Source organism: Mixophyes fleayi, chromosome 6 (assembly GCF_038048845.1).
Source record: "Mixophyes fleayi isolate aMixFle1 chromosome 6, aMixFle1.hap1, whole genome shotgun sequence".
NCBI classification, from domain to species: Eukaryota; Metazoa; Chordata; class Amphibia; order Anura; family Limnodynastidae; genus Mixophyes; species Mixophyes fleayi.
In genome coordinates this window covers 45,584,928-45,600,826 of record NC_134407.1, presented here as the reverse complement: position 1 = coordinate 45,600,826, position 15,899 = coordinate 45,584,928, and the positions used below count along the sequence as shown (strand labels likewise).

General features: G+C 43.1%; 1 protein-coding gene across 2 annotated transcripts in view; it reads left to right on the top strand.

Moving 5' to 3' along the window:
- Positions 1-15,899, top strand: part of PRKG1 (protein kinase cGMP-dependent 1) — a 796,378-nt gene that overhangs the window by 30,683 nt on the left and 749,796 nt on the right. The gene's annotated exons all lie outside the window — the stretch shown is intronic.

Genomic DNA, 15,899 nt, shown 5'->3' with positions numbered 1-15,899 from the left:
ACTGCAGGTTTAGAAGACCAAGCCTGCCACACCTAGTAATTCTATTTCAGCAATGACAATTAGCAATGGAGCTATGGAGCTCTCCTGAATGTCACTGGAGACTTTGAAGAACACTGCTACCCCCTCCTCTTTCTATTCTACCTATGACGCTCCCCAACTGTTCTACAGACTGCCAAGAACTGTGCTACCCCTTCTGTGTCCCTCTGTGAAATGGCGCTGGATTGCCGTGGAGGGCGGTACTTATACAATCCAAAACTTGCGAGATCCGACGACGGAATAATGACGTTTTGCCTCATTTTCAATTCTGAGGGAGCGCGAAAATACCAAGCCGGCTCGGCTCGGTACTTGGATCTGCTTAGTTCTGGTGTGCTCGATTCTCGGGGAACCGAGCCTGAGCATTTCTAAAAAAAGTGTAGTCAGTAAATAGGTTTCCTAGCTTTAGATCTCATCCAACAATAAACACAATCATCACATAACTTATTAAAGTCCATACGACTACATAGATTGTATAGTATATTGATTGACAGCTGCATATGAAGGATGTACAATAATGAGGACAGTCTGTAGATTGAGCATAATCTCATGTAGGCTGTACAGCTTGTAATATCCTCAGCATAAAAATATGTGAAATGTGCAATTAGAGAGGAATACCACCTGTTGAAAAATAGGGCTCGATTTGTTTCCGAAAAGGAAGCTGGTGAGTCTCATTTGGCATTTTCTTTGTCTGATCTCTATAGAACACTATATGCTCCTTAATTCCCAGGATTCATTTCCAACAAACACTATTAATTTAGGTGTATTTTAGAGGATTTTGGACTCCACCTTTTTGTAACATGGACTTGCCTACACCTCAAATACCTGTCTCGTGCTAGTTTCCTCCCCTGGAACCCGTTCCTCTGCGCTACAAAAATAGACCTCCACCACGGAGGACCTAATCTGCAAACTACAGCGTAGTATTATACAGGCCCAGCCATGCTTACATTGCTTTAGTCAGCTGCTGCTATATCGAGACAGTTCCAGCACGGTTACTGGAACTATTATATAATATATCAAACCCTGCATGTCGCATTCTTAGTGAAGAAATACTCTCCCGCACAGACAATAAAAGCATAGAAATATCTACAAAATATGCATCTGTGTTTTGAAAAGTGTTTTCTGTGTTTCAAAGATATAAGTGTAGAACAATCTGGATAGCAGAGGACTGGCAAGGGATAGTTATAAAAAAAGCTTAAGATATATAGATGTTTTGGTTTGAATTAATGTTTTTAAACAAGGATAAGCAGATCAGATATCCGGCAATGAATATCATCAACATTTATTTAGCACAAACAAATTCTGTAGCGCTTTTTAATTGGGGACAAACACAGTAATAATACTGAGTAATACAGACAGACAGAGAGGCCCTGCTCACATGCCTACAATCTATAGGACAATGGGAGTTGAATATTCATTTGGCTTGTATTGCCTTATACTACATGGGCCGGAATTTGCAGCAAAAGGACCCCCCACCCCCACCCAAAAAACCCCTCTTCCTTCCCATCCCTTACTGTTCCACCAACAGTGATAGCAGGAGGAAGCTCAGTGTGACACCAATCACCTGTGGTTCATCCTGCAGACATTGTATAAGCTATGGGGTGACTGACGATGCAAGGAGAGGAACATGGAGGAAATATGCTCCTTGTCGTGTACTCACACTGCCAGTGACTGTGCTGCTAACACAATGACTGCAGGAAGATGTGCAGGTGATTGGTGTAGCACTGCGCTTACTGCGCTTCCTCATGCATACAGTGTTGCAGGAAAGTGACTGGGTGACATAAGGTAGGGGTAGCAGGCTGGAGGGTGGCAGGAGGAGAAGTGAGAACCTCCTCTCTGAGGACATTAATTCCTCATATAGTGGTTGAAACAACCTGGGGTGGAGCAATGTGTGATACCCTGTACACTACTAACTGGCTGCAGCTATTCTGGTGTATATGGAACGTTTTGGAACTTATTACCGTGGCATTTCCTATAACTGTTTTGTGCTCTGTCTATTTAAATATAGTATTGTATGTCTTCATTTAGCCGCATCAAACACTTTTTTGTTGAAATACCCGGAAAACAGCAGTTTTCAGGTATAGTCACATATTTAAGTATTTTAACTTCTGACCAGGGCATCACAGAAGTTATCTGCTGTATTTCCTGTCACTTTCAGAGCACAAGCAGTCCTTATATGTCTCTATGAGGACTGCTATTTTATACCATTTAACAAGTTTACAAAATTTAAGATTTTTGGAGCCTGTGCTAACGCCAGGTGAAGCTGGCATTAGCCATTGTAGCCTACGAGGAGAGCATTGCGATAGAGGGATCTTCCAACTTACCTGCTCTCCCTCTGTTCACGATCCCATAGGTGGTCACTTTGCAATAGTCACCATAGAGGACATAGGAGACAGGTCTTTGCAGGCACAGCAGTTTTTTGTGATTGCTGTTACTAGTGAAGAATTTGAATACATTGTCACGATATTTCAATCCTTATCTTTACAATAAAAAGGTAGACACCAGGGACCCCTAACAGTGTATGTATTCCATATATCCTTGCTGGAGCACAGGTATATTCATTGCTCACTGACACATTTTAAAACATTCAGAGGTGGTGCTAATTATTTCACTTGTGACCTCTAAAATATGCACTGTTAGGGGTCCCTGAGGACTGGAACTGGGAAACACTGCTTTAGAGGTGATAGAGTCAGATCTCACAGGTTATGAACAATGACACACACATATTATATATACGTATATGATTTACTACAGTTTATACATATATTAAGGTATATACACACAAATTACTATCAGTGGATTTTTACTTACCATTTAACAAGCCATGCAGAGACATGGCTTTTCCTCATTTCTTTCTTTTCTAATGTAACTGCCTGTACATTGCATAACTGACTGAAACACTATTGAAATTCTAAAATACATACTAATAATAATAATTAGTAACATATGCAGAACATTTTCACATGAACACATATGCAGTATCCTGTCTGCCTGTAACAGATCACACATGTATTATATAGTGGTGAAAGACAAAGCCTTCAGCAGTACACGTCTGACAACATTGTCACTAAAGCAGATCTTATTTCTACTGATGGCTTGAATTCACTTGGTCATACAGGGGCCATATGTTCATTTTGTTTGAGGTCCTGAGTGGTAAGTAATGGGCTTCTATAGTGTGTTGAGTAATTTAATATTTGCCACTAGATGGCGGCAGACGTTAAATTCAGAGCAGATGGTGACAAGTCATTTGGTGATATTTTTATTTTAGTTTGTATGTTATGATGCAATAAATGACATCAATGGGTCTATAAAACAACATAGGATACACAGATTTTTTTTCACGGTTCGTAAGTGTTGTATTTATGGCGGCTAAATCTTAAAATTAAAAATGGATTCTCATGTGTCCTGAATTTTGCTGAGGTCATAAAATCTACCTAATTTTGGATCCTAAACAAGGTAATCAGTTAGAGGTTACCTAGCTGCTTGCCCAGATTACAATGTTCAAACTAGAGAAAATAAGTATGGAGAGTTAAAGACTTTGTGGAGGGTAGTCCTGTTCAATGATGATGCTAGACACATAGGAAACCTATGCATACTTAACTATATTTAATACCCTCACAGATTAATCACTCTTTCAGCTCTATTGAGAGTCCTCAATTTAAGTATCATTTATTCCTGATGGAGTATACAATTGTTTTTGTTAAATCCTACATTTCACACTCACCAGGTTTTTATGTGGAACAACCCCCTGACATCATGGGGTACACTTCAGCCAGTAGATTGTCACATGTGCTATACCTTGCAGTATGTGGTGAAGCGCTTGCTGTTTCTAATGGTTGATTCTTGTCACATGACCCGAGAGAGCTGGAGGTGCCTTACATGGAATCCTCATCCTACTGTGCTATGTATAATGTCAGAGGATGGGATTTCTGTGTAGATATAACTATTAGTCCAGGTATGTTAGGATAGATTTAAGACAGGTATGTGTAATTGTATTATCATTGCCAGAAGACTTGAGGTGAAAATCTACTTTAGAGCGGATGTTCTATATAAAGTAAACACTGAGAATTAAAACTAGGTGTAAGAAACTCGAAGGCATCACAAATAATACTTTGCATAACATTGTTATTTATACCAGCCGTAGGAAAGGAATACCTGTTGGGAAAAACTCTGTATGGTAAATGTAATGGTTCGATCAAAACACTGGGGGACATTTAACAAAACTGGTGCAAAGGAAACATGGGGTTGCCCATAGCAACCACCTCATACTCCTTTGCACCATTTTTCACAATTTATCTTCCGTTAAAAGGGAAGGGCACTATTTGTTCTCTCTTTAGCCCATTTGTGGTAATGACTCATTTTATAGTCCATGATAGAATGCATTGTGTAGAAATGAATATTAATAAAATAAATACATTTTAAAGAAAGACTAGGTAAAAGAGTTAGACACAAAGATGCACATGGCCTGATTAAGGGTTCATGCCGTCCAAAGCTAATAAGCTGGTAGCGCCTCTCACCTCCCACACGCTAGGTAAAACCAAACATGTCCTTATTTTAAAATCTGTCTTCCTTCACCCATTTACACATGGGGCTTTGACAGGGCCGGCACTCCCACCTCAACACAACCATGTTCTGTATTTGCACAGAAGTGTAACACTTGTTACATACTTTAAAAGAAGAGAAGAAAATTTACACTCACTAAGGGGGGAATTCATTTATCTACAAAGTTTCTCAGAACCATTCCGGAGACACTTCCATTTTTGCAGAAATATCTGCTCATATTTCCACACGCCCCATAGTGGTGCTGAAAAAAATGAGCGTATATTTCTACCGTAGTAACGGTGAAAGTGCATAACCGCAATGTTCTGAGGAACATCATTGCTAATTGAATGTGCTCCTAAGGCTGGGTACAGACTGCAGACAATTTCTCCCAATGCGATATTGGTAACGATAGTACCAATGACTGAAAGCCTCCATCAGCGTGCGGATTCATGTGTACACGATTTACCCTCAGATCTGTGCTCATCTGTCATAACCATCGGCTGAAAAGATCGTGACTCTGTAAAGTCGATGAAGATCTGGTGAACAAACTGTAGACTATTTGAACCCTATATTTTTTTTTCTATCAGGTTTTATCCTCAAGACAAGCAGAGGTACAAGTAAAGGGTAATTTGTCCTACTCATACACTGGGATCCCATGTGTCATTACTTCCCTTTTAGTTATTCAAGTAGTGCTTAACCATTTATGTATCAGAGATGTCACAGTTCAATCGCAACGTTGTGCAGCCAATCTTCACTACAGAACATTAGTTTTATTAGGTGTATAGCAGCAGGATGTAGATCATAAATGTATCATAGAAAGCTGGGTCCTATTAAACAGTGATGTCATACAGTGAAAGCATTAGATCTCGGGCAGACTTTGAGGGTAGCATCTAGCTATGGGCTGTCAGCTGAACAGCCAGCAATCAGCAGATATGAATCTTCCTCTTAGAACATGAGAACTGACCGAAGGAAATGTGCAGACACTCAGTTGCTTGTCTCCACTGCAGCATTAGAGAATCACAACATATAATAATGGGCATTTCTAAAATTATTTTGTGAAAGAATTCTTTAACACCAAAGGCACTCAGCAGAGTGCCATACAGTAAAGCAGGGTGCACTGGATTCTGTGATCCCTGAGATCCATTGATAAAGACTGCGGGAACGAGGTGGAGTTTGTCGGCAGGACTCACAGCACAACATTTATTATTGCTTATTTTTACAGCGTCACCATATTATGCTATGTTATACATAGAATATTTATCATTAACAGGCTGCAATTTTGATGAACGTTTCTAAAAACTGCACAGTTCTGATCTCTGCCATTTTTGCCCATTTATTATCAGCAGATCATAATTTGCTCAGTTTTTTGTTTACTATTTAGAAATTGTTTTGTCTTTTTTTTGACAATGGCATGCTGAAAATCCAATTTGCACTCTCTCCCTTTGTTTTATGAAGCCAGCGATGGTACAAAGTATTAACATCACATTATTATTACATTAATGTCTGCTGAGATTCCAGTAAAAGTGAACCTCCTCTTCCCAAACACACCACCAGCAATTTGTCAATGCATGTCAGCTTTTGTTACTAGCAATCAATATCCGTGAGCTCATTTCCTCTGAGCGTCTACACGTGCCAGTTTACTAGTATTACCAGTAGAGTGCACATATTTAGCCAAGGTTGTAGTGATGGAGAACAGACTAAGCAGACTAGTATGTATGTATGTCACCGCTGTCATCAAAGACCTGTACTGCTGTAGAGACATTGTGGTAAATACCTTTTTTGAAAGCATCCTTACGAAATAAGTATTACAGAGATCCACAGCCGAGCAAACTTCTATGGCTGTTGAAACAATGTAATTCTGTTACAAGTGTGATTTCAGGTTCCCTCTGCTGCACAGGGCTAATATAACAAGGGAGCTATATGATATAGTTGTAGCTCTAGGCCTTTGTCCTTTAGGAATTTCATGTCCGTTTTCTGTATATCTGTTAGGTTATAGGGCTGGGCATAAAGCCATGACGTGTCAGTAATCTGTCAGTAACCTACTGTCAATGGCAGGCTGCAGATTGAATTACATGCTGTTTGGTCCATGGTTTCTTCAGTGTTACACACAGTCTTCTACTTTTGTAATAACATTTGGTGCCATCACTAAGGATTTCCATACAGGGCAGTCAAGTCTTGCATCAGTCCTCCAAGCGTGGCAGTACCCAGCAGATCAATGCTTAACTAGATCTAATATTAGCTGCTTTATAGGTGCTATTCGGTCCACTTTACATTATTATTATTATTATTATTATTATTTTTATTATTATTTTTGTTATCATTTACATAGTGCCAATTATATATGTAGTGTTGTACAGAGAATATGTAATCATTCACATCAGTCCCTGTTCCAAGGAGCTTACAATCTAGAGAACACGCAATTATGGGAGCAAACCGGAGCACTCAGAGGAAACCCACACAAACACCAGGAGAACATACTGTCTCCACACAGACATTGGCTCTATGCGTTATTAATTAGTAAAGAGCAGATTTTTGAAGTCTAAGGTGACTTCTCAAGAACGCACAGGTAAAATAATGATTAAGGAAAAAAAAATCTCTACCCTTTTTTATGCCCTTATACATACCTCCATATTGTCCAAAATTAGACGGGACAGTCCTGATCTTGAAGGAGTAACCAGACAGGACTTTTTTCTCAGGCCTAGAGAAGTTTTTCTCGCTAAACACGTGAACCTTGTATTGGTGTACATGGCTGAGCCACGGTGTTTTTAGCAGAGGGGGATTGGGGTAGCCTGGTACTTGTAAAGCGCTAAGCATGTCCCAGCATGGTGTGGCCACACCCCCCAGCATGGCATGGCCACACCCCCAGCATGACATGGCCACGCCACTTGTCTTGATTCGGGCAGTGACAGTGTTGGGAATTATACGTGTAACTGCTCCATATTTGGGAACCATGTGCTTGGGGGCACAAGGAGAGTAAATGTTGAGGCAATTACCTTATTACTGAACTAATATTCATGAAGCACTGGTTGCTCTTGAATTGATAGGCTCTATTCTTGTGAATATTAGTTCAGCGCACACAGTGACTTTTCCACTAAATATATGTAGATAATAGATGCTCTTGGAAACCATTTCTGCATATTTATGTTTTCTTTTGAAAGGAAATTTGTTCCTTTTTATTAAAGCTAAGAGTGGCAAAACATACCGAGAAGTTTATTAGGATCTGTCACTGATCTGCAGTACACCACATAGGAAGCTCTTACAGCACATGAGGGGTTAATGTTTCTGTTCCTCCGTATAAAACAATTGCATAATAATCTTTATGGCAGTCTTTGACTCATACATCTTCTTTGGATACACTAATGTGTAGACAAGTCATATCTTCATTGCATTATTTCTCTAAATATTCCCATCCTTTTAAATCCAATTCAAAGCTGTTATCAGGACATTTAGATTGGCATGTCTGTGAACATCTCTTTGAACAAAAGCGAGAGGACATGGTGAGATCATGTCTTATTGACTTCAGTTAAAATCAATAACCTCTTGGCGGACATCAGTCTGCCTTCATTCAACTTTACCTGCTGCCTCCATTACACGCGTTATTCCCCAGAGGACCCTGCTAAATGAAGTCATCTTATGCTGAAGTCATGGCTTGTTCTAGGGAAAGAGCTGAGAGTTACTGAAGGGAGGGCAGGTTTCTGGCGCCATGCCCCATTGACAGAAAAATGTTTGTGTAGTGCCCACCAGAGTGGTCTAGTTTCCAAAGTGATTTCATTGCAGAGAATGGATACTGCTTTCAATCAAGAAAATCATACAGATTTTTTTTACCTTTAAATTTTTATTGAGTTGTTTCACAATAGAGAGTACTACAGAATCAATGTCCATGAATGGATAATGTGAGCACAATATGGTGTGAGGTAGTGAAGGTGGCTCCATCAGAAATGTATGAATCTGGGATCAGGGAATGTAACTGATGTCAGTCTATGAGCTCAGAGGGGTATGATTCAACATTACAAAGAGATGGCTAAAACAGTCCCTCGATGTGCTGAACCACAAAGCAAAGTTACCATATGTGTTCAAAACAGTTCTTAAATCTGCCAAAATAGCTGTGATGTTCAGTCATAATCATAGTTGTCTGAGTTTCACCATCTCTAGTGATAGGGGGGATTTCCATCTCATGGATACTCAGATAAAGGCATCCAGACGTAAACTTGGTTTAATGTAAGACAGAGTTCTCTCTAACAGGAGTTTGAACACCTTTTCGGTGTACTGGGACTAAAAGCTGCCCTGGGACACTAATCACATCTTTCCACTTTTGCGCACATGCTAGAAGCAACCATTGGTTCTGTTCAGTCTAATGTTGTCATAGAGAGCTCCATCATTCACTGAGCATCTCATGATTGTGTGTATGTAGTGGGCCCATCTCTGACTCATTAAACTAATGTAAATGTTAGCAGAATTCAGAACATAAGGCCTGCAAATATACTCCAATCAGCCACAACATTAAAAACACCTACCACCAAAATAACTCTTACCCATCGAGACATGGACTACACAAGACCTCTGAAGGTGTCCTGTAGTATCTGGCACCAAGACGTTAGCAGCAGATCCTTTATGTCCTGGAAGTTGAGAGGTGGGGCCTTCATGGCCTATACTTGTTTTCCAGCACATCCCACAGATGCTCTATCAGATTAAGATCTGGGGAATTTGGAGGCCAAGTCAACACCTTGAACTCTTTGTCATGTTCCTCAAACCATTCCTGAAAAATTTTTGCAGTGTGGGAGGGCACATTATCCTGCTGAAAGAGGCCACTGCCATCAGGGAATACCCTTGCCATGAAGAGGTGTACTTGGTCTGCAACAGTGTTTAGGATGGTGGTACGTGTCAAAGTAACATTCACATAATTGCCAGGACCCAAGGTTTCCCAGCAGAACATTGCCCATAGCATCACACTGCCACTGCAGGCTTGCATACTGCATCCTGTACCATCTCTTCCCCAGGTAAACGATACACACATCCGGCCATCCACATGATGTAAAATTCATCAGGCCAGGCCACCTTCTTCCATTTACTCCTGTAGGGAGGAAATTTAAGAGCCCTCGGCTACACCTGTATCTTTTGCACAGCAATAGAAGCTATGTGGAGAAAAATAGAAATCATAGCTTATGAATATGAAAATGACAAATTTTCTATTTCCTGTACATTACACGACATACACAATATAAATTTGGATTTTTAAATACATATATACCCAGTGCTGGAAGTGGGGTGCTGGATGACAAGTAAGAGGAATAGGGTGTGAAGATGTTGCAGTGGGTAGATGAGAATGTTGGGGGAGAATATTGTGTACGGGGAGGTAGATGACAAGGACATGTGAGAAGATGGCGCAGGGGGGGTAAATGAGGGACAGGTGAAAGATAGAGCAGAGGGTAGATGAGAGGGACAGAGGAGAAGGTGGCACAGAGGGGGTAGATGAGAGGGACAGGGGGGAGATGAGAGGGACAGGGGAGAAGGTGGGGCAAAGGGGTAGATGAGAGGGACAGGGGAGAATACATAAATACTTTTATCTCCCCACTACACTCCCTCAGTTTTTGCTCCTGGATGGAGCACCCTATTTCCTAGTTTTTTTTTAAAAAAAATATTTTAATTACACTATAACATTTACTTACCTATTTTCCCTCCTGGATGGTCAGCACAGCAGTCAGCAGTAGATGCAGGGGACTCATATTTCAGCAAAGGTGACTCCTCACCTTCTCAGAGGAAGGGGGGTGGAGAGGAGCACAGCATACTGGAAGGGGAGGGGGTGGAGAGGAGCACAGCATCCTGGAAGGGGAGGGGGTGGAGAGGAGCACAGCATCCTGGAAGGGGAGGGGGTGGAGAGGAGCACAGCATCCTTGAAGGGGAGGGGGTGGAGAGGAGCACAGCATCCTGGAAGGGGAGGGGGTGGAGAGGAGCACAGCATCCTGGAAGGGGAGGGGGTGGAGAGGAGCACAGCATCCTGGAAGGGGAGGGGGTGGAGAGGAGCACAGCATCCTTGAAGGGGAGGGGGTGGAGAGGAGCACAGCATCCTTGAAGGGGAGGGGGTGGAGAGGAGCAGAGCATCCTTGAAGGGGAGGGGGTGGAGAGGAGCACAGCATCCTGGAAGGGGAGGGGGTGGAGAGGAGCACAGCATCCTGGAAGGGGAGGGGGTGGAGAGGAGCACAGCATCCTTGAAGGGGAGGGGGTGGAGAGGAGCACAGCATCCTTGAAGGGGGGGTGGAGAGGAGCACAGCATCCTGGAAGGGGAGGGGGTGGAGAGGAGCACAGCATCCTTGAAGGGGAGGGGGTGGAGAGGAGCACAGCATCCTTGAAGGGGAGGGGGTGGAGAGGAGCACAGCATCCTTGAAGGGGAGGGGGTGGAGAGGAGCACAGCATCCTTGAAGGGGAGGGGGTGGAGAGGAGCACAGCATCCTTGAAGGGGAGGGGGTGGAGAGGAGCACAGCATCCTTGAAGGGGAGGGGGTGGAGAGGAGCACAGCATCCTGGAAGGGGAGGGGGTGGAGAGGAGCACAGCATCCTGGAAGGGGAGGGGGTGGAGAGGAGCACAGCATCCTTGAAGGGGAGGGGGTGGAGAGGAGCACAGCATTCTTGAAGGGGAGGGGGTGGAGAGGAGCACAGCATTCTTGAAGGGGAGGGGGTGGAGAGGAGCACAGCATCCTGGAAGGGGAGGGGGTGGAGAGGAGCACAGCATCCTGGAAGGGGAGGGGGTGGAGAGGAGCACAGCATCCTGGAAGGGGAGGGGGTGGAGAGGAGCACAGCATCCTGGAAGGGGAGGGGGTGGAGAGGAGCACAGCATCCTGGAAGGGGAGGGGGTGGAGAGGAGCACAGCATCCTTGAAGGGGAGGGGGTGGAGAGGAGCACAGCATCCTTGAAGGGGAGGGGGTGGAGAGGAGCACAGCATCCTTGAAGGGGAGGGGGTGGAGAGGAGCACAGCATCCTTGAAGGGGAGGGGGTGGAGAGGAGCACAGCATCCTGGAAGGTTAGGGGGTGGAGAGGAGCACAGCATCCTGGAAGGGGAGGGGGTGGAGAGGAGCACAGCATCCTTGAAGGGGAGGGGGTGGAGAGGAGCACAGCATCCTTGAAGGGGAGGGGGTGGAGAGGAGCACAGCATCCTGGAAGGGGAGGGGGTGGAGAGGAGCACAGCATCCTGGAAGGGGAGGGGGTGGAGAGGAGCACAGCATCCTTGAAGGGGAGGGGGTGGAGAGGAGCACAGCATCCTGGAAGGGGAGGGGGTGGAGAGGAGCACAGCATCCTTGAAGGGGAGGGGGTGGAGAGGAGCACAGCATCCTGGAAGGGGAGGGGGTGGAGAGGAGCACAGCATCCTTGAAGGGGAGGGGGTGGAGAGGAGCACAGCATCCTGGAAGGGGAGGGGGTGGAGAGGAGCACAGCATCCTGGAAGGGGAGGGGGTGGAGAGGAGCACAGCATCCTTGAAGGGGAGGGGGTGGAGAGGAGCACAGCATCCTGGAAGGGGAGGGGGTGGAGAGGAGCACAGCATCCTTGAAGAGGAGGGGGTGGAGAGGAGCACAGCATCCTTGAAGGGGAGGGGGTGGAGAGGAGCACAGCATCCTTGAAGGGGAGGGGGTGGAGAGGAGCACAGCATCCTGGAAGGGGAGGGGGTGGAGAGGAGCACAGCATCCTGGAAGGGGAGGGGGTGGAGAGGAGCACAGCATCCTGGAAGGGGAGGGGGTGGAGAGGAGCACAGCATCCTGAAAGGGGAGGGGGTGGCTCCTGACAATAACTTTATACACATAGTCTGTCACTGACAGACAGTGTGATAACTGTTTTGCGGCGGACAGTAGCTGTTTCAATGTACCAGCGGTGTCTCACACTGACAGGCTGACATCTCTGACAGTCTGTCACAGACACTGCCTGCACATTGAAACAGCCGTCAGCCGCCGCAAAACAGTGAAGAAAGTCTATTGGAGATTTTGTTCATTTAAAAAAAGTCGTCTGCGACGCCCTCTGGGTCCCGGCGCCCTAGGCAGCTGCATAATGCTACCTAATGGAAGCGCCGGGCCTGTCTGACCCAGTCATCTAGCCATCACAATTTTCCCTTGTCAAAGTCACTCAGATCCTTACTCTTGCCCATTTTTCCGGCTTCCAACACATCAACTTCAAGAACTGACTGTTCACTTGCCGCTATAACGGGGCTACTGACCTTTTGGCAAATAATAGAGTTGCCAGTTACCACTCAGGGGCCTTCATGGGACTTTTCAAATCATTGCGCTGATTTGCAGCCAAAAAGTTATTTATCAATGAACATGTGCGCTGTACGTACGTTAGTGTGGTAATCCTTCATTACATCTCCTGCAGCAGAGAGTATAAGAGGAAATGATGCTGGGATACCAGCCATGTTCCATGCTGTTACATGACTCCACCAAAAGACCTTTCAGGGATTGGATGACCAGTGAAACCACTAAACTGGGCAATAGGTAGTTTTTATGTACTATTCAATCACAGTATTCTTAATTTTGAAAGGGATAGTATTGTTATATTCAGAAGTGTTTAGCAACACTAGGGACATTTTTCCAATCTTACATTTGGAAAGCCCCCCGTTCCAGCAGTCTATCCACTATTACTAATGTGCAATTAGTACAATTCCGACAAATGTACCCCTAAGTATAATCCAGTACTTCTACCAAGTCTGTATACTTTACACAAGGTTTGCTGCAGTTACAGGGCACAAACTCAAGTGTGCGGGTTTTATTTTGGAGTGAAGGGCATACCATTATTTAATGCAGGGAGTATTTACCAATGTGTCCTTCGCATGAGGAAAGCATCCCCAGTGATATCGGATCTTAGCATCACTCTGTAATATATATATATAATTATATATATAATTATATATGTGTAAGGTATGTAATGTCCTTGAGTAGAGCGACTTGCAGGAGTTTCTGTATATCCTGCTCATCTGAAATATATATAATGTTCAGTTTCTGAAACTATTACAAACTATGTATTGTAGCTGTTTAGTTAACTGAGATCTATCTAGTGGGCTGCCAAGTCACTATCACACATATGCGGTACAGTCCTAGGTAAACGTTTTCCTTATACATTAGGCAGTTAGTAGTTTTATTGGGCATAAATGGCTAGTTTTACCATTTGCTTTATGAATGTATTTCTAATACTTTCCAAGTACCTGTTTTACCACCCAGTTTTATTTGTAAATATTAATACAAAATGTAGCTAGCCAAGATAATACATGTGGTCTATTCATATTAATCTGTGCGAAAATGACCCATGGTTCCAAAAGGTGCCTACACGAGGTGTAGTGTGAAGATGTCTTTATTCAGCAATAAGGGGCTTATTTATCAACGGGGTGAAGATCCTTATCATCGGCAATAATGCTGGCTGCTGTAAGGGTTACCGGTGTTTGCATAGGAAAGCCTTTGCAGAATGGCCATAACAGATCAAAATCTTTTCTTTACAAAATGCAAATAAAAAACAATGGCCGAGATAGATCTCTTAATGATAAATAGGCCTCTAAATGCCTGAACACTGCTAATCTGCAGTAACATTAAAGCATGGCATAGTTTCTATTCATAAATCTATTGTTCCAATAGCACAAATGAATACAGTTAGAGAGCCTGCGGTGCTTATGTTCAGTGGCCGTTACAACAGGAGCAAAAGCTTTGTATCTGTCAAAAAGAGCAGGGGTCTAGCCGGGCAGGTTCATACTGAGTGAACACTGTCAAAAAAATAATAGCAGAGTCTTATATAAAATAAAACATACTTTCACAAATAATGAGGGGCTACTATGTAACAATGGCAAACTTCTGAAACCTCAAACAATAGTTGCATGATAGTAAAAATATTGTGATCTATTATATTATAAACGTGTTTGCAAGTTATTTTATTCAATAACTCTGCTTGTTAAAAGCCAACTTCACAGGATTCAGGCACAGGATGGCAAAGTTCAGACCGGGGGGTGCACAGGCGGCCGCATCACATGACACACGATGCGGCTGTGTGCTGATGCGGCCGCATTGCATGTCTTGTGATGTGGCCGCTTGTAATATTAATGAAATATAGTAATCAACGGGGGGGCGGCCGGTCCAAACAGCTGTCAGACGGAGCAGCCCGGAGGGCCGATGCCCCCCCTGCCCCCCGGCCCAGCCTGCCCCTGACCGGATTGGGGATCCCCACAGAGTGTAAGCTATTATGTCCTTATAGGTAGATATAAGGAAACTTGTATCATATACAGTCCTGTGTAATATGTCAGCGTTTTATAGATAAAAATAATAATAATGATTGGACAAGGCTGCTAGCGTGTGTCCTGTTTAAACCTCCACATTTCCCAGCTGGCATTGCAGACATAAGAAGCATTGCAAATCTGGCAGGGTGGAGTTCTCATGAATTGCAGAGGTCCATTAGATGTGTGTGTGTGTGTACATATAATATGTGCTTAAGAATATGTAGTATATTTTTATGTGTGTATCTAATATATGTACACTTTTTTATATAGTGTCACTCAGTATATGCAGCACCTAGCAACAGTACAAGACAGACATAATACCAAATGTAATTAAGAAATAAACAACCAATAAACAACGTTAGGATTAAGTTGTAAAGATTCTATAAAGAAATTGCAATCTAAATGGGTGATAGGAGACATACAGTGATAAGGGCTGAGTGCTGCTGTTTGATTTCATGTAGGGTGTGCTCCACTCTACAGATAAGTTATTGCCTTCAATTTATGCTGAGGATTTAAAAAAACAAATACACAGTTCTCTCCAAAAGCGCAGTCATTAAATGACAAACTCAGCTTATTTGTCTTCATTAAAATATTTTTTGATTGAGTTTTGAACTTACTACAATAATATTTGTAAAAGTATAAATTTTTATAGAATGAGTCACTCTGGTTGTCATCTGCTTAGTGAACATTTGCACTATTCTTTGATAAGTAGTAACAATGTGTGTGAGGCTATGAAGGTGCATAATGAAGATTTCACAACGCAATCTGGCTGGACCATTATGCAATCTGTGGCATTTAACCATGTGCATCAAACTCTTATTTTAATATTAACTAGGGGTCTATCAGTACCGCTCATTAAAATGTATTCTTTTATATTTTACCTTTTTTCATAATAGGCTTATTCAAATCGAGAACAGGTGCTCTTTTAACAGAGATAAGCAATATAACGATAGGGGTCTACTTCATAGAGTGAAATGGAACTAAAGCTAATTTGCATACATAAGATAATAGTGCATGGCAGCATGTACCTGTCAAGATTATAGCCTAATCAGGACAATTAAAAATCTTTATGTAGTCATGTATGTTAGACAAA